At 37.3% G+C, this 18,127-nt stretch overlaps 1 protein-coding gene across 14 annotated transcripts in view; it reads left to right on the forward strand.

The window, feature by feature from the left end:
• Positions 1 to 18,127, forward strand: part of SLC20A2 (solute carrier family 20 member 2) — a 103,648-nt gene that overhangs the window by 4,659 nt on the left and 80,862 nt on the right. For 10 of the 14 annotated variants that reach the window (XR_010409673.1, XR_010409674.1, XM_064585469.1 and 7 more), the window contains one exon: positions 1,152 to 1,252. The exons of 2 other annotated variants lie outside the window; for them this stretch is intronic. The gene's annotated coding sequence lies outside the window, so the exon portion shown is untranslated. 2 more of the 14 variants (XM_064585478.1, XM_064585476.1) reach the window with 2 other exon arrangements.

Below are 18,127 nucleotides of genomic sequence, written 5' to 3' on the forward strand. Positions count from 1 at the left end.
GGTCCTTTCTGCTGGGCAGGAGGTCATGTTGTTTGTCTTGGGGATAGCTTTGTAATTTGAGTCAGTGAAGCAATGACCTGCTGTTGTCACTTTAATATCAGCACATATTTTGGGATGGCCTATCAGAGAAGCAACTTAGAACTATGGATATTGTCACACCGTTGTGTTCTATTTAAACATCCCAGGAAATAATTGGAGTTAAAATAATCTATGTTGAAGTGTTTATCTGATTCACATGTTAGCTTTAATCTTAATTTCAGGTTCTTCTCTAATGGGGGGTTTTAGGGAAAGAGAAAATGAAGCACTGATTCATTTATTTTAGTTCTATCAGTAAGGGGTAATTTAATAAAATCTCTACTGCCCCATTTGATGAATTTTAGGGTTGTAGAGCTGGATCCTGAATGTGAGCCAGTGCTGATCTAGTGCGGTGGTTCTTTAAGTAGGAGTACATCAGAATGACTGGGTTTATTATGAAAGTAACAGATATGTTAGCCTAACCCTAGAGATTCAGATTCTTTAGAGGTGGGCCTGGGCATCTGTATTTTAAACCATCCTCAAGTGATCCTAGTGCCCGCCTCCCCCTGTAAGTTCCAGCCTTGTATCTTATAGATAAGAAAATTGGGGCAAAGTCAGATGGCTTGCCTAGAGCTGGTTCAGTGGTACCAAGATTGTATCACCAGATAGCATGTAATTTCAGAATTTTATGGCTGGAAGATACTTTCCAAGTCAATTCAGTAGCTCATTTTACAGCTTAATATAAACTATGCTTGTTCATACAATTTCTAAATAATACACGAATGCAGCAAGATTGTGTTTTCTCAAAGCTTGTCTTCTGTCCTGGCCATGGTAAAGATTAAAATGTCAATCACCAGAATTTCTTTATAATTTTAACAGATATTTTTGTATTAATTTCAGGAATTGTCCATTATTTGCAGTATTTTTTTATTGTGTACTTTGTGATGCTGTTAAAGTTTTTTGAAAATATAGTATATTTAAAGCGGAAGTGAAAGGTTAAAATTTTTTTATTTAAATTACTTATTTTTCAGTCTTAGGTAAAATGTAATACTGTGTGAGAATTTGTGCTGCTTTATTAGAGTTTTGTGTTTTTAAAATCTGGTTGATTTTTAACTTTTGTAAAATTTTTTTTAAAGGCGTCTTACTTTGGAAACAGCAGTTTGGCTTCCATGTCATCTTTGAGTATGAGAGAGAATTCCTACTTTGAGCATGTCCTCAACAGAGACCAAAGAACCAGGTTTGTTCCTTCAAGAAGCCTCCTAAAGCCGGTGGAGCAGCATCCATTCCCAGAAGTCGATAATAATGTGTTCGTGATGCCTGTGAATGGACTGTATGGCCAAGTGACTCATTAAGTTACTCGTGGAAGAATGGTAAAAAAAATAAAGAAAGAAGAAGAAAAGGCAGATTTCAAGAAGTGACCCCAGTATCATTTAGGATTTTTGAGGAGTTGAAAGAAGAGAGTTCTGAAAAGAGGAGTGAAAGACTCTAGCACATATCTTTACGTGTTTCTTACAGTACCTCTGTTAACCCAGCTGCTTTTGTGTATAATATTTGAGTTCTTTTTCTCTACTGCGATAGCTGGTAGTCCCCTCATGAACAGAGTTTTATTTCATGTGGATAGAGAACTAGTAGCTATGGTCGGAGAAATGGGAACGGCCCCAGAAACCAGCTTCGGCTCGGTAATTACTAAAGGGACAGGGTGTTGCTGAATTGCTTCTTCATGATGTGCTGCTGCTTGTTCACAGTCTTTGCGGCTTTGGACCCATCTTCTTTTATCTGCTCTCAGCCTCTCTGTGTGCCTGCTCTTTCTTGCACGATTTTTTTAGCCTGAAGATCTAATGACCATATTTTTTTTGGTTCAAAAAATAAGACTTATATCTTCATAAATAGACCTTTGTTATGGTTCTGTCCTACCCTATGTTATTTCTAAGATCAAGAATAGAATAATTTCCATTCATTTTCAGACTTGCTCTTCTTAACTATTTTTATATTCTTGTTCAATGTTTGGTTTTCCTCTACCCTTGTTAGATGGAAATGAAGGATGATCTCTGTGTTGTGTTTTTAGTTATCTAGGAGACCAGAATAACATGGATCATAGAAATTTATAGAAAATTTACAACATCTTTTAACCATTACTGTTTTAAACTTGTTTTAAACCTCTGTCAAACTTTTTTGTAGCAATATTGATGCAAATGTTACCTTCTTACTCTGCCCTTTCTTTTTTGGGGAAAGTAGTAAGAAGCAGGGATTTCTCCAAATGCTGGTAAGTGCAGAAAGAGAGAGGGAGAGTGTGCTTTTGTAATTAACAAATGAAGCAGGAGAGAAAGCTTTTGTACTTAACAAATGAAGCATTTGGTCATTAAGGTCATTAATGTGTATATTCACATTGTCAGTGTAAAAATTAGTTTGTGGCTTAGAACTAAGATCATTAACAGTAAATTTTACTGTTTTCAACTCTTCTTACTTTTGCAACTGAGTCAGTTGACCTGATCCACAATTTTCTTCTTTGTAAATTGAGGAAACCTCTATTCTTATGAATCAGGTTTTACCCAAAAGAGAGAAATATAAGCAAAAGAGCAGCTTTTAAATTTTAATTGAATAAACTGAAATTCCAGAAACCATCTTTTTTTATAAATATGTCCTTCCCTAGTAAGCCTATTTGCTTCACCCTTTTTTCTCCTTTCTACCTTATCTGTTTATCACCTAGTGTCACTTTTACATTTTTTTTCCATCTGTCCAGAATTTCTTGCTTAGTATCTGTGTTTTGCCTACTTCCTGTCTTTTCCATAATTCAGCCTCCCATTGAAAGTGATTTCTGTTCTCCTTACCCTCTATTTCCTTGGCTGGGCCTCCTTCCTACTCCATGGCCTCCAGTCTTTTGTTGTTATCTCTTGTAATTCAGCTCCTGTCATCTCTAGCTCCTGTCTGTTTTACCCCTCACCTGTGTCCATCTCACTTCCTGTCCACTTGCATCCCACTCTCCTATCCCATCAGTGGTTATCTCGTCTCTTCCACAGCCCCGGTCTACCTCTGTCAGTATAAGCTCCCTGATCTGTTGTGTTTCATGCAACTCTGATCCCTTCTCATCTCTTAATGGCTGATGTTTTCTTTCTGTACTTTATAGTCATTGTTCATTTGCCTTGTGAGTTCTTTTTCTATTTTTCTTGTCCCTGGGTGGTAGGTATTACTAGATGGATTTGTTGTCAGTATTTGCATAGAACACAGATCCTTGCTGTGTATTTCCTGGGTAGCCAGGATGAATCAATTATTATTAACTTTTCTTGGAACATTGAGCTTCCTGTGTTTTCTGCTTCTAAGAATTAGATTGGTATTCTAGAAGACTAATGTTACTTCAAAGAGGGTCAGGATAGTCATATGATGCTGTCATTTTAACTCTTTATCCAAGAGTTCATGACATTTGAATTCACTCCCTTGTTTTGAAAGATTAAAGAAGACATCCAAACCAGGTTTGGAGAGTGGGTGGAAGGTGGGAAGAGAAAGGTAAATACTAGAAAAGGATTCATAGTCAATTTCTAGAACTGGAAAGAAGACTGAAAACACAAACCACATGCTTTAACATTTTTTAGGTAAAAGGTCCCCTAATAGAATGAAAAATACCAGTAATTTTGTTAACTAGTTTTAGTACTAGATCATCTGTATTTTTACATTTCCATTTAAGTTCCAACACCTTTATTTAATGTTTAATAAAACAGAAACTTAATCTTGTAAATATTCATTTTATTTTGAGAGACTTGATGTTGCCTTAAATATTAACCTGTGTCATTTTATAATTACACTGTAACATTCTCAAAAATGCCGTTAACATCCAACTCTGTTAGTTTCTTGTGTGTTAAAGCACATAAATTGTATGGTTTTGCCCCTCTGGACTCTGTAGTCATGTTATAATGAAAAGGTAGCTTATTGGCAAACTTATTTTATGCTATTGATGATTTATGTTGTCTTACATTTTTTTTCCATAATTTTTTATGTACTACGAATGTGGAGCGATCCTGTAATTGAGTTTTCTATAGTGTGTATGAACTACTGGAAGTAGACTAATGTAAGTGTAGATGCAGCTTTATGAAACTTAAAAAAAAGAAGAGCCCTATACAGCACGTAATGTAGTGCTTCAGATTTTAAGAATAACCATACAAACGGGTTGATTGTATGGAACATTCTTTCTGCCTGTGCCTTCTCTTAATTGTGGTGGTGGTGGTTGGGCATCTTGAAGTTGAAGGAATGGCTACTGGTCTGATAATGTGTCAGTAATATTCACCACCTGTGAGCAGCTAGCTAGTAAAAATAACATCAGAACCATGGATAAGCTACTAAGAAGAGATTTATGTAGATGTGCTAAGATACAGGACTATGTTCTGGGATTACAGAGATGAACAAAGTATAGTCTCTTCTCTCTGGAAGCTCATAGTTGAGTAGGAAAAATTGGTAAGTGCATGATTGCAGTACAGTGTGGCAAATGCTAAAATACACATATTTAGAAGCTGTTACAGGAACAGCCCAATTGTGTAGGTCAAAAACCTAAAAAAGTCAGAAAAAATACGTATGTAACTGTGTGTATATATTGTTTATAAATTCTGACTGTGATGTAATTGCTGGTATCTCCCTTATTACCTGGACAGGTTACTCAAGGCACTCAGGCTCAGTGTCTTCCCCTTGAAATAGTGATGATTATCTAGGATTGTTATATGGATTAACTGAGATAATATATAGGAGGTACTACTAGTATGGTCCTTTATTCAATTATTACTTAGAATTTGGAGAACATGATATAAGATTATACTCTCATTGCATAGATAATATTGCTGCTCAGAATGCTTGGAATTCCCATTTTAAATTTGCTTTTAATAGTTTTTAAGAAAACTAAACTTACTCAAAACCTTGTAGTCAGTCTCTTTTTTTTTTAAGCCAAAAGAAGGTTATTTGATCTATTTGCCAATTGTAGTTCTCAGTGACAGTTGTCTATTCCCATAAATCAGATCTGTTCTCAAAGAATTTAAAATTTGTTCCATTAAACATATTTGACAAAAGTGTGCCACAGGCTTCTAAAGTATTTAGCAAGAGTGACGACATCATTGGAATAGGTCTTTGTAATGACTGCTTTTGGGAAAGTTGGGTAAGACTTAATTGGGGCCAGAAACTTTTGAATATGTTATAAAATTAGTCTTTCTATAGGTGTAGTCCCAACACTGGATTATATATACCAACCTGAATAGATTTCCCAAATTGTATCTATGTTTTTGTTATTTTAAAAGGTGTTTAAATTGACTTCCTTTAAAAGAACCAAACTGAACAGTGTGCAGTAGTAGAAAATATTGGCATAATAATTTAATACGACTTTGTTCATGGTTGATTAATTTTTTCCTAAATGAACAGGTCTTTATTTAAGAATAAGGGTCTGTGTCCTAGACTATATGATAAATCAGGCTGGGTAAACTTTTCATTTGATGAAACAAATTGATTCTTCTGATTTGGGTTGTTTGGCCTTGTTATAAAAGTCCACTAAGTCGTAGCATGATTAGACTCGTCTGTCATATTGTGATTTAAAGATAACAGTACTGAGATAAAACAACCAGCCCAGAATTTTGTTACAGATCAAAATATATGTCTTGTTTAGAGCTTCTCTATTAAAGTTCATTATTTACAATCAAGAGATTTAAATAAGTTTAGTTTGTATCTTATGGCTGGTACTTATTTGTATTGACATTACAGTCATAGATAGGGAAACGATTTCCGTAGAAAGGGAGGCTTGATGTATTAATATTCCAAAGCTTAGTTTAAGTTGGTTATGATGAGAAAAGTGGCTTTCACTTGATTCTCTGGAAGATTCGCAGGTCTGTGAGCATGTTAACAATAACATGTTTAATCCCCATAATAAATATTTAGTTAGGAGAGATATTTGGGAAACTGCTGCAGATGATGTAGAATGAGCTGAGGTACGGTTTTGTCTTTTATTGTTTTGTCCCTGTTACATTCTTAGAGAAACTAAAATTTTTTTAAAAGATTTTATTTATTTGTCAGGGAGAGGTTGAGAGAGAACATGCAAGCCGGGAGAGCAGCAAGCAGAGGGAGAAGCAGGCTCCCCGCTGAGCAGGGAGCCCGATGACGGGCTCGATCCTAGGACCCTGGGATCATGACCTGAGCCAAAGGCAGACGCTTAACTGACTGAGCCACCCACGCGTCCCAAAACTAAATTTTTCAAATAGTGTTTTATTTTTTTCTTGGTTTTTATTTATCATTACCAATAAGAATAATGGTTACCATTATGGATCCTCAGTAGGGCCAGGCTCTTGACATACATTGAACTCTTCGCTACTGCTAGTTTAATTCTTTCTAATAAAATTTGATGTTAGGAAATAAGTTTTATATACTATCCATTCATATACAATATATAATGTATGTTTACTTTGACAAGTAAATAAATGTTAGGGAAGTTCTGCAGAACAATAGGTTTGTTGTATGACATATTTCCCACTATAAAAATGAGGACATTGAGGGAGGTTGTTGAACTGCCCAAGGTCATACGAATAGTAGGTGGTGAAACCAGGAATTTAAGCTAAGTCTGGTTAAATTTCATGCTTTCATTCACTTTTCTGTACTGACTTTTAAATTATTTCTCTTTGGGGCACCTGGGTGACCAGTCAGTTAAGTAGTTAAGCGTCTAACTCTTGGTTTCGGCTCAGGTCATGACCTCAGGTCCTGGGAAAGAGCCCCACATTGGCTCCTTGCTCAGTGGGGAGTCTGCTTGTCTTCCTCTCTCTCTGCCTCGCCCCCTGCTCACTCTCAGATAAATAAATCTTTAAGAAATAAAATATTTCCTCTTGGAAAAGTGAAATTTACTTTTATAAGTGCATATTATTTTGAACCAAGGAGTATTCTTATTAATCCTGTGCGGTATGCCTTTTTCCAAAAAAAAAAAATAATAACTTTGTTTATAGTTCATAAGATTATAGAAGGCTCAATGTTCAAGGTAGTCAATGCTTAGTGGAAAGAATAAAATCAGATAATACAGAAAAGTATAAAGGGGGTGGTGAAAATCACTAGTAATTCTACCACTCAGAGGTTAACATTTTGGTAATAAAATACATATATGTATATTTTTAAAACAAAAATAAGTTCATAGCATGGATATCGTCTAGTAACACTTCTTTTGTTTATTATATATTGGCCATCATTTCACATCATTGTTGTTTTTTTCCCCACATCATTGTTAGTTTATATCTTACTAAATTTTTTTTCATTTTTAAAAAATAATCGTTTTATTTTAGAACAGTTTGGATTTATAGAGAAATTGCACAGATAGTACAGAGAGTTCCCAGATTCCCCTATCATTAACTTCTTACATTAGTGTGGGGCATTTGTCACAATGAACCAAAACTGATACATTATAATTGAAGTCCTTGCTTTATTGAGATTTCCCTAGTTTTTACCTCACGTCTTCTTCTGTCTCAGGATCCCATGCACGATTCCACACTACATGTAGTTGTCATGTCTCCTTAGGCTCTCCGTGGCTGTAACTGTTTCTCAGACTTACCTTGTTTTTTAGGACTTGACAGTTTTGAGGAGTACTGGTCAGATATTGTAGAATGCCCCTCAGCTGGGTTTGTTTGATGTTTTTTCTCATGGTTAGAATGGGGTTATGTGGGGTTAGACTGAGGGAGGCCAGGGAGGCGAAATGCTGTTTTTATCACATCGTTTCAAGGGTGCATCCTATCTGTATGACTTTACTGTTGATACTGACCTTGGTATCCTGGCTGAGGTGGTGTTTGTCAGGTTTCTCTATTGTAAAGTTACTCTTTTTTTCTCTGCTTTCCATCTTGTGCTCTCTGGAAGGAAGGCAGCCCACACTTAGGGAGCGAGAGTTATGCTCCACCCTCTGGAGGGCAAAAGCAGAGTTTCTGCGTACATTATTTGGAATTTGTCTACACAGGAGATTTATCTATCCTCTCGCATTTATCTCTATTGAATCATTTATTTGTATCAATGTAGACTAGTGGGTATTGATACTTCGGGTTAAATCCAATATAACTTTATTGCTCTAATTTTTCTAGCTGTGGCCATTGGGAGTCTTTCAGTTGGTTCCTGTATCCCTTTGCCATACCCCTATCGTTGTGGGTTAATATCTTCATTTTTTTGCATAGCTGCATGGTATTCCATTGTAAGACTCTACAACAATATATTTAACTAAACCCTGACTGATGGTAATCTATGTATCAGATTTTTCACTGGTAGAAACAATACTGTGATGAGAAGTCTTCAAAATATATTTATAAAAGTATTATTTGATAATTACTCAGGAAAAATTGCTTTATTAAAGGGACTGCCTTTTATACCCTTACCTGAGGCAAATTTCTGAAGTGTGAGCATTTTTACCTTGCCTATGAAAAACAGTGGTATATTTATCACTGTGGTTGTTTCCCTGTTTTCTTTTTTTTAAGGATTTTATTTATTTTGAGAGAGAGAGAGAGCGTGCACATGAACGGGGGTGGGGGACAGGTGGAGAGGGAGAAGCAGACTCCCCGCTGAGCAGGGAGCCCGATGTGGGGCTCCATCCCAGGACCCTGGGATATGACCTGAGCCGAAGGCAGATGCTTAACCGACTGAGCCACCCAGGATGAGAGTTGATGGCGGGGGTGGCACCTGTGGTCCTAGAGAGCTGCTTTGAGATCACATCTTGCCTTCAGACACCTGTGCCTTGTTAGTATAGAAGCAGTTACTGTACACAGTGAACTCCGTTCATAAGAATAAAACAGCATTCTCAAAGAAGAAAAACTGGAAGCAATCTTAGAAATCATGGTCCATCCCTGCATTTTAGAAATCGGAAACTGTGGTACCACAGGGTAGGATGATTTGCCTGGGATTTTGCCATAATGGAAGCATTCAAGAACCTGAATTTCTGGGGTGCCTGGGTGGTTCAGTCGGTTAAGCATCCAGCTCTTGATTTCGGCTCAGGTCATGTTCTCAGGGTTGTGAGATTAAGCCCCAGGTTGGCTCTGTGCTGGGTGTGGTGTCTGCTTAAGACTCTCTTTTCCTCTCCTGCACCCCCCACCCCCACCCCAGGCTTTCGATCTGTCTCTCTCTTAAAAAAAAAAACAAACCTGAATTTCTGCTCAGAATTCCTTGTTACGTGAGTATATTTTATATCCTATTGCAAGGATATACACAGTTTTTATGTTGGAAAATTTCAAACATGTACCGAAGAAGACAGGATAGAATAATTCATCCCCATGGTCTCCATCTCTCAGCTTTACCTGTCAGTTTGTGGCTGGTCTTGTTTAAATTCGCATCCAATCGCCCCCCCCACCGTATTATATTAAAGCATATTCCAGATATTAAATTATTCATCTGTAAATATTTCAGTATGTTCAAGAAATCTTTTTCAAAACACAACCACAGTATCATTATTCTTAAAAAAAATTCTATTTAAGGATATTTAGTTGTAAAAACTTCAAAAATTTGTATTCACCATGGATTAGAATCAGGCATTACTGGGCGCCTGGGTGGCTCAGTTGGTTAGGCGACTGCCTTCGGCTCAGGTCATGGTCCCAGGGTCCTGGGATCGAGTTCCGCATCAGGCTCCCGGCTCAGCGGGGAGCCTGCTTCTCCCTCTGACCCTATCCCCTCTCATGCTGTTTCTCTCTCTCTGTCAAATGAATAAGTAAACAAAATCTTTAAAAAAAAAAAAAAAAAAGAATCAGGCATTACTGAAAATACATTTCCTTGGTATAATCCCCCCAAATTATAGAGTTTTTTTTTTTTTAAAGATTTATTTATTTTAGAGCAAGAGAGTAGGCATGTGCGAGCACAAGGAGAAGAGGAAGCAGACTCCCCACTGAGCAGGGAGCCCGATGTGGAGCTCGATCCCAGGACCCTGAGATCATGACCTGAGCCAAAATCAAGAGTGGGACACTTAAAACAACTGAGCCACCCAGGCGCCCCAGAGAGATTTTTTTTTTTTTTAAAGATTTTACTTATTTATTTGACAGAGCACAACTAGAGCCGCAGGCAGAGGGAGAGGGAGAAGCAGGCTCTCCGCTGAGCAGGGAACCCGACGTGGGGCTCGATCCCAGGAGCCTGGGATCATGACCTGAGCTGAAGACAGACACTTAACGGACTGAGCCACCCAGGCACCCTGCCCCTAGAGAGATTTTAATGTGTTACCTGTATAGCATACAAAATGGCCTAGGTTATGGCTTTTATAAAAAATGTATTAGGGTTTTACCCTGGGAAAAATAAGTTAACCTCTCATGAGATTTCTTTAGAGCAAAGAGAAACACATACAGACTGTATGACAGATATCATCCCCCAATTGTATACATTTGCTTTTTGGCCCTTCTTTACTCTATCTGTGCATGGGACAGAAATTCCAAGTATAAAAATCTCTTTCAGATTTTATCCTATTAACTGAAGCCATGGACGAGAGTATAGTGGTAAAGCCATTCTATTCCACATCTTCTGTAGAGGGATGTTTGAATGTCGAGTAAAATTCCTGCACGTTACTTCCTGAATTAGGAGTTTACAAAGCTTCTAAGAGAATCAACGTGTTGACATCATTACTGCATTTTCATTTGCTTTTAAGAAGATAATTTAAGAGGAAAGAATATCTTTTATGTCAGAGCTGATTTTAAAGGCAGAACCAACTGCAATTACTCTGTTTACTTCAAGCAGCACACTAAAGGATTACTTGACTGTCAACAATTTAAAAGGATGGCTAATACTCCCAATATTTTAAAATATCATATTTTCTTGGGGTTTCCTTGGATCTTTAAAATTAAAATTGAGGTGTTATTTTCCTCTAGAAAAACAGCCCTGTCTCACAGGCTTTACAACCAGAATAGGAAACTTCCTTTTAAATACCCATTTACTTGCATTGAATTTATCCTAGAATTGCTTCTGTTTTTTGACATGCTGTTAAAATATGCAATGATCTAAATTGAAGATGGAGTGAAAAAGAGGGCTGAAGTTTTCTTTCTGCTTTTGCTAAGCCAGACCGAAACCAATCTTAACAGCATAATTTTATTTAAAACTATTTTATTGCTAGTAAATATTCATCTTGCTCGCCTGTATTGTTCATTATATGCAGATTCATGTTTTATTCTAACCTAATTTAGACTTTTCTGCCTTGCATTTGACAGTGTTACAGCCTTTCCGTTTTCTTTCATGAATAGGCTTTGTTATAGTCAGTCAGCTTAATTTTCTTTCATTTTGAGTGCCCTATTTGTATTATTTCTGAATGTTGGCTCACTTTTATCTACTGGTTTTCATTCAGTGAACATCTTTTAAAGAAGAGAAATCATTGTTACTTCTCATTTCTGAGCAAAAGTTGAAAGATTAATAAAAAATAACCAGTTTCAACTACATCTCTGGTCAAGTGCATTCAGTTTTCCTAGGCTAATGTGTATTATGGATTTTAAGTTCTTGGAGGACATAGTATTCATCATCCTGTGCTATGATTGACCTCTGTAGCATTTCACCTACTCTGCCTATTTTAAGCTACTTTATAAACCTCTTCTTGATACATAAAGAATACTTTTCCTTAAAATCTTCTTTGCTTTGAAATTGTCTTTTCTTGACACCTTTACTACTTGTCAGCATGTGATCTTGGTTGAATTTCTTACCTTCTTTCAGTTCCCTCCTCTGAAAACTGAGGATATTAATCAGCAGTCATCTCATTAGATTGTTGAGTTAAATGAGATAAGTTGTAGAGCCTGGCGCATAATAAATGCTCCAAAAATATTATTCAAGCCATCCTTTTCTTTCCAGCCATCCTTATTGTATCTTTCCCCTTTCCTTGTTTATACCTCACTTGATTAGGAAAAATGGTGTATGTATCTTTTTTTTTTTTAATATTTTATTTATTTATTTGACAGAGAGACAGTGAGAGAGGGAACACAAGCAGGGGGAGTGGGAGAGGGAGAAGCAGGCTTCCCCCTGAGCAGGGAGCCCAATGGGGGGCTCGATCCTAGGACCCTGGGATCATGACCTGAGCCGAAGGCAGATGCTTAACGACTGAACCACCCAGGCGCCCCTGGTGTATGTATCTTAAATAAGTGACCACCTTCACGTTTTCCTCAAACTTTTATTGTTTTCCTCAAACTTTTTTTTAAAAACGTCATTTTGAAATGATTACAGATTCATAGGGAATTGCAAAAATACAGAGAGGTCCCATATATCCTTCACCCAGTTTTCCCTCAGAGGTAGCTATAGTACAAGATCAAAACCAGAAAATTGACCCTGGTGCCATCCAGAGCTTACTCAGATTTCTCCAGTTCTTTATGCACTCATTTTTGTGTGTGTGTCGTGTGTATAGTTCTGTGCAGTTTGATCACATGTGTATTTGTGTAACCAGCATCGCAATCAAGGTACAGGAGACTGTATCCCTGACCCATCAACCCTAGCTTCCTCTTGCTCTCCTTTATAATTTCCCCAAACCCTTGGTAACCACTAATCAGTTCTCTAGCTTTCTAATTTTGTTACTCAGAATAGTATACAAATGGAGTCATGCCGCGTGTGATCTTTAGAGATTGGCTTGTTTTACTCAGCATAATGCTTGTGAAATCATTCAAGTTGTTGCGTGTGTCAAATAGTCTGTTCCGTTTATTGCTGAGTTCTGTTCCATGGTGTGGATGCACCACAGTTTAACCGTCTGTCTAGTGGAAGGACATTTGGGTTGTTCACAGTTCTGGGTTATTACAAATAAAGCTGCTGTGAACATTTGTGTACAGGTGTTTTGTGTAGACCTAAGTTTCCATTTCACTGGGATAAATGCTTAGGAGCTTAGTTCCTGGATCAGAACTTTTTAAATGGACCGTTGTAAGCTTCTTTGAAAATACATGCTAATGCCATATGCAAAATATAAAAGCAGTTATTTCTTAATGCCAGCCATTATAAATAATATAGTATCCTTTGTTTTAAAATAATATTTCTGTATAATTTGCAGCATCAGTGCAAAGTATTGAATCCTGTCTTTTTGTACTGTAACTTTTTAAATTTTTTAATTTAAATTCAATTAATTAACATACAGTGTATTACTAGTTTTAGATCTTTTTGTACTGTAATATAATGTGTACTAAATAAATATTTCATTTTGTTAATGAATCCCCTTTCATACTGTATTGACATTTTTCTTGGGTATATTACTGTTCTCAGATACTAAATTCAAGTGGGGGACATATTTCAAGTAATGTTTTTTTCTTTTTATCGATTCTTCGCAATGTGATAGATGTTGAAATTTTAAAATACTCGTAAAGATAAGCATGAAAATTCAGGAAGTCCGTTAATTAATATCCAGCAATATTTCAAATAATCAGTAGACTAATGTTGGACTTTTGTTTTCCAACATAATGTTTGGGGTCCTAAGATGTTTCATAAGCTCACTGTCTCCAAGATTAGTAATAAATGATGTCATTATTAAGGCAAAGCTACAAATACTGTTGACATGTAAAGAGCTCCTAATGATAATACCCATAGATTTAAGTAATGTTATTGAAGTTGGGCATCAAAAGTCAGCAGTAGGACAATATCAATTACATGTGGTGGACAGGCATTAGCTGGTTGATCAGTTTGGCTTTCCCAAATATATCTAATAGCCTTAAAATAACTGATAAAGGGAAAGCTCTGTAAAAATTGGTAGAAGGGAAGGAAATGAAATGTAGAAAGCAGTGGTTCTTAACTCTGACTGCTCATTTGAATAGGTAACTTTTAAAGTGAAACAAACACCTTTCCCTGGGCCAGTTAAATTAGACTCTGGAAGTGGTGCCCAGGCGTTGGTATTTTTAAAATGTTTCCAGGCAGTTTTCATGTTTAGCTGGGGTTGAGAACCACTGACCCAACAGGAATGGCCTCTATGTGCTCCTATTTCTTCACCTTAGAATTTGATAGTGTTTGTGCTGTAAGCATCCATCTCTTATGTATTGGACTAATGTGGGTTCCACATACCTTTTATTTATGGCTCTGTGGAGATGCCTGTTTTCCTAAGGGGGGTGGGAGGCAAGCCACACTTGTAAATTGTGGACACATTGAAACTATAACACAGCTTTAATATGTGTAACAGAGGAGTGCCTATCTTTGGAATGAAATACCCCAAACAGTGAGAAACTCTAAATCACTGACAAGTCAAAAGGAAACTAGGTTTCATCTGGGGCATATTATGGGTGGGACACTTTTTGGGAAATTGGGCATTTAGAAAACCTGCATGGGGTGTTGGGGTGAGAGGCCTCAGTTTTTACTGATAGATCCTATTGTCAGCCTTACTTAGTTTTTCTTTTTTTATTTCAATTTTTCCTTGGCAAAAGTGTAACAAGTGAAAGTATGCAAAGATGAGTACAGACAAAAAGAATTAATATCCCACCAATGTTCACAGCCTGATGTGAATTCTTCCACACCTTTTTCTATATTCATAAAAGTATTTTTAACAACATAAAGTTTATGAGTTTTTTGTTTTTAAAATAGGATCATACTCTATACTTTATTATGAAGTGTTTCCTCCTTAATATATCATGGATATTTCTTTAGGTCAATATAGATCTAACTCTTATTTTCAAAAAATGAATAACATTTTCAATATGCCATAATGTATTGAGCCATTTGCCTGTGAATGGACATTCAGAGTGTTTCCTCTTTTTTTTTTTTTCAATTTCCCATAAACAATGGTGTATCTTTGTATATTTAAGCTTAGGTACTTTTGCTTTTGTTTGTAAAGTATTCTTATAATCCATGGTTTGGTTTTGGTCAGATTTCTTAGTTTCTGGATACTTTCTTTGATACTGAGAATTAGTGGGCTAATAATGTCAATTGATTTCCAGTTAATTGGCTCCTAGGTATTAAGTTGGGCATTAGATAGGAGAATCAGTTATTTTAGAAATGGATATTAATAAATCCTAGTGGCCAGAAATGTTTTTCGTAGGCCCTAGAATCCCTAAGGTAGAGTACCTTAATGGGACGCCATCAGATGGGCTTCATGGGGTCCACGAACCATCTGATATTGATTGAAAAGTTGTGTATAAATTGTACATTTAATGGCTTTAACTAATCTTTTCAAAGGGGTTTTTATTGCCCCTCAAAATGGTTAAAAATTGGTAATACAGGTATCAGAGAGTAGTACTTAGTCTACAGAACCTGTAAAGTACTGAGTTGCCATCGATAGCAACTGTTTAATCACAGTATCTTCTCTCTGTAAAGATCTGGATGGAAATACGTTTCTAATTTCCAGATGGCATAAGCCTAGGAGAGATGGCTAATGCCATAGCTAGCAGACTCCAGACTCAGAATAACCTGAATAGGTCATAATGATGTTCTAAAATCAGCAAGATGAAAGATATTAAGGATAAACATCTGCAGGAACTAAAGAATGCTTGGGCATGGAGGACAATCTCAGATGCACCTAAGATGAAAAAGAGCTAGGAGTTGATTTGCCCACAGGCTTGTGTGGGCTAACTCTGTGATGTGAGTGAGTTGGACCACATTGGATGAATTGTGTTTGCGTCTGAAAACCACATTTGAGATGAGACACAAGCAAAGAAGGAAGAAAAGGATAGCGATGGACTGAGATGTGAAGGCACATGAGCAACCACTGCAAAAGGAGTTTGGTTGTTGGATCTGAAGGGAGAGGGTGTAAAAGAACAGTGGTGGCAACCATTGCAGGTTAAGGAATAGGAAGACCAGAAACTGTGCCCAGTAAATGTTTGAATGAATGACTATTACAAGGCTAAGGATTTTGACTTGACCTAAGCTCTTGTGAGAGTTCTCCAGTAATGGGGTGGGCTCTTCTAGAAAGCAGTGACTTCCCAGTGGAGCCCTTTAGTCATAGTGATGGGTGACCGGGATAGGGCTGTAGAAGGTGTCCTGTTCTCAGTGATAAACTGTTGAACAGGACTTCAGAACTCTGTTAACTGAATTTTATATTTCTCTCAAGTACTTTAATTCTAGAACAGGAGACAATTCCAGGATAATATTGTAGGCTCTTTAAAAGTACTTTTATAGAAGGAGTGTTTTTGACTCACAGACTACATGATTGTCTGTACAGATGCTGCAACACTGAACTCTAATAGGTTTTTATCTGAAACTGTGATGTATGCGTTTTCCTGAAGTTAACCTGAAGTAGCTAGTCTAGACTTGTAGAGTGAGTGTGGTTAAAGATTGTATTTTTGTGACTTTAGAGAAAAGAAAAACCACATTCTTTTCAAGCTACAAAAAAGAGTAAGAAAGGAAATTTCACCACTTCCGTGGCCTCAGGAAACAGGCACACTATCTCCATTAGACTAATTGTCTGAATCCTGACTCAGATAATAGTAACACACCAGAGAACTGGTGTCCTGCTGTATCATTTACATAGGTGTGCCTCTCGGTGTGCATACTGCCCTGTGAAAATGGATCTTTAGTATTTGTTTAAGTTGGTTAACAGAGATATCTTTTTTTTTTATTCTTATGTTAATCCCCATACATTACATCATTAGTTTTTTGATGTAGTGATCCATGATTCATTGTTTGCGTATAACACCCAGTGCTCCATGCAGAATGTGCCCTCCTCAATACCCACCACCAGGCTAACCCATCCTCCCACCCACCTCCCCTCTAGAACCCTCAGTTTGTTTTTCAGAGTCCATCGTCTCTTTTATTACCCCTCAAATAGTCAAAACAATATAAAAGACCGTTAGGTTATAGAAATGGGTATTGTCCAAAGTATTTTCTATGAAGCTTTTTAAAAAACAAACCCCATGTCTCCCACTAGCAGTTTTCAAAGAGATTGGGGGCTGCTGCCTCTTAGGACCCCATGGTTTCACTCCTTTTTATAGGGCCCTAGAGGTTTAGGTCAGGGTTTAAGATGGGCTCCACCACTCACTGGCTTGGCGGCCCTGACATTCCCAAGAAAGATAGTGCTGGTGCTTCTGGCATTGTGAGAAGGCATGGTGCTGGGGGGATCGGGAGAACTCAGTACCCGTTCTGTTCCTGTATCTTCTGCTCTCACCTCATGATCTCCTTTCTGTTTTTCCCGATTCAACAGATATTGTCATCTGTATGTCTTGTACTATCTTGAAAATAGCCCATCTAAAACTAATTTTTTTTATCCCCATCCCCACCCCTTCCTCTTCTCATCCTAAACCTGCTCCTGCTCTCTCCTCCTGTCTCCTCTTTTTCATTCATGGGTACCACTCACCAGAGGTAGCACTGGGAGAGGCTAACATTGCAAGCTCTGGAGTCCTCCCATCTTGGATTAAATTCCGGCTCTATCACTATTGCCACGTGGCATTGGACAAGTTACTTAATGTCTGTTTCTAAATTTCAGTTTCTTCAATTATAAAATCAGTATGGTAGCCATCTATCTTATAGAATCGGGAAAATTCAGGGAGATACATACATGTTAGCACTTGGTATGGTTACTGATGCCTAAGTGAGTGCACAATATGCACTTATTATTTATAACTCAAGCTAGAAGTGATGATGTCATCCTTAATTCTTCTTTCCCCTCACCTAAGCATCCTCAGTGCTGTTGATTCTACCTCAGGAGTCTTTCCTCTTTCTCATCACTGCTTTTAGGTCAGGGTTTTTTAATTTGAATTTATCATACTCAAAGAGGTTCATAATCCCTTGAAATTATATGTACATCTTTTGACATATGTGTGTTTTTCCTAAGGAGAGGGCTTTTAGCCTTTGTCATTGACTTTCACACAGGTCAGTGACCCACAAAATGTTAATAACTACTGGCTTCGACACTTATCTCTAGCCTGTATCCAGTAGCATACACACTGACATTCTTCCTCTCGGTTCCATGCCTGTAATCTCTTCACACTGTTGCCCAGTTAACTTTTTTTTATTTTTTAACGTTTTTACACCACCGCCCTGCTAACACGGTTATGTTGACTCTGTTGCCTACAGTAGTGGTTTTCCCCCCAGACCACATACTAGAATCACATGGGAAGCTTTTAAAGAAATACCCAGGTCCAGTTAATTGATACTAACAAATAACAGGCATCAATATTTTGTTTTAAAGCTTCCCAGGAGATTTTTTTTTTAAGATTTTATTTATTTATTTGACAGAGAGAGCACAAGTAGGCAGAGCGGCAGGCAGAGGGAGAGGGAGAAGCAGACTCTCCGTTGA

This window comes from Mirounga angustirostris, unplaced genomic scaffold (genome assembly GCF_029215605.1).
Source record: "Mirounga angustirostris isolate CCGP_5_RB_7025 unplaced genomic scaffold, mMirAng1.0.hap1 SCAF_2, whole genome shotgun sequence".
Classification (NCBI taxonomy): Eukaryota; Metazoa; Chordata; class Mammalia; order Carnivora; family Phocidae; genus Mirounga; species Mirounga angustirostris.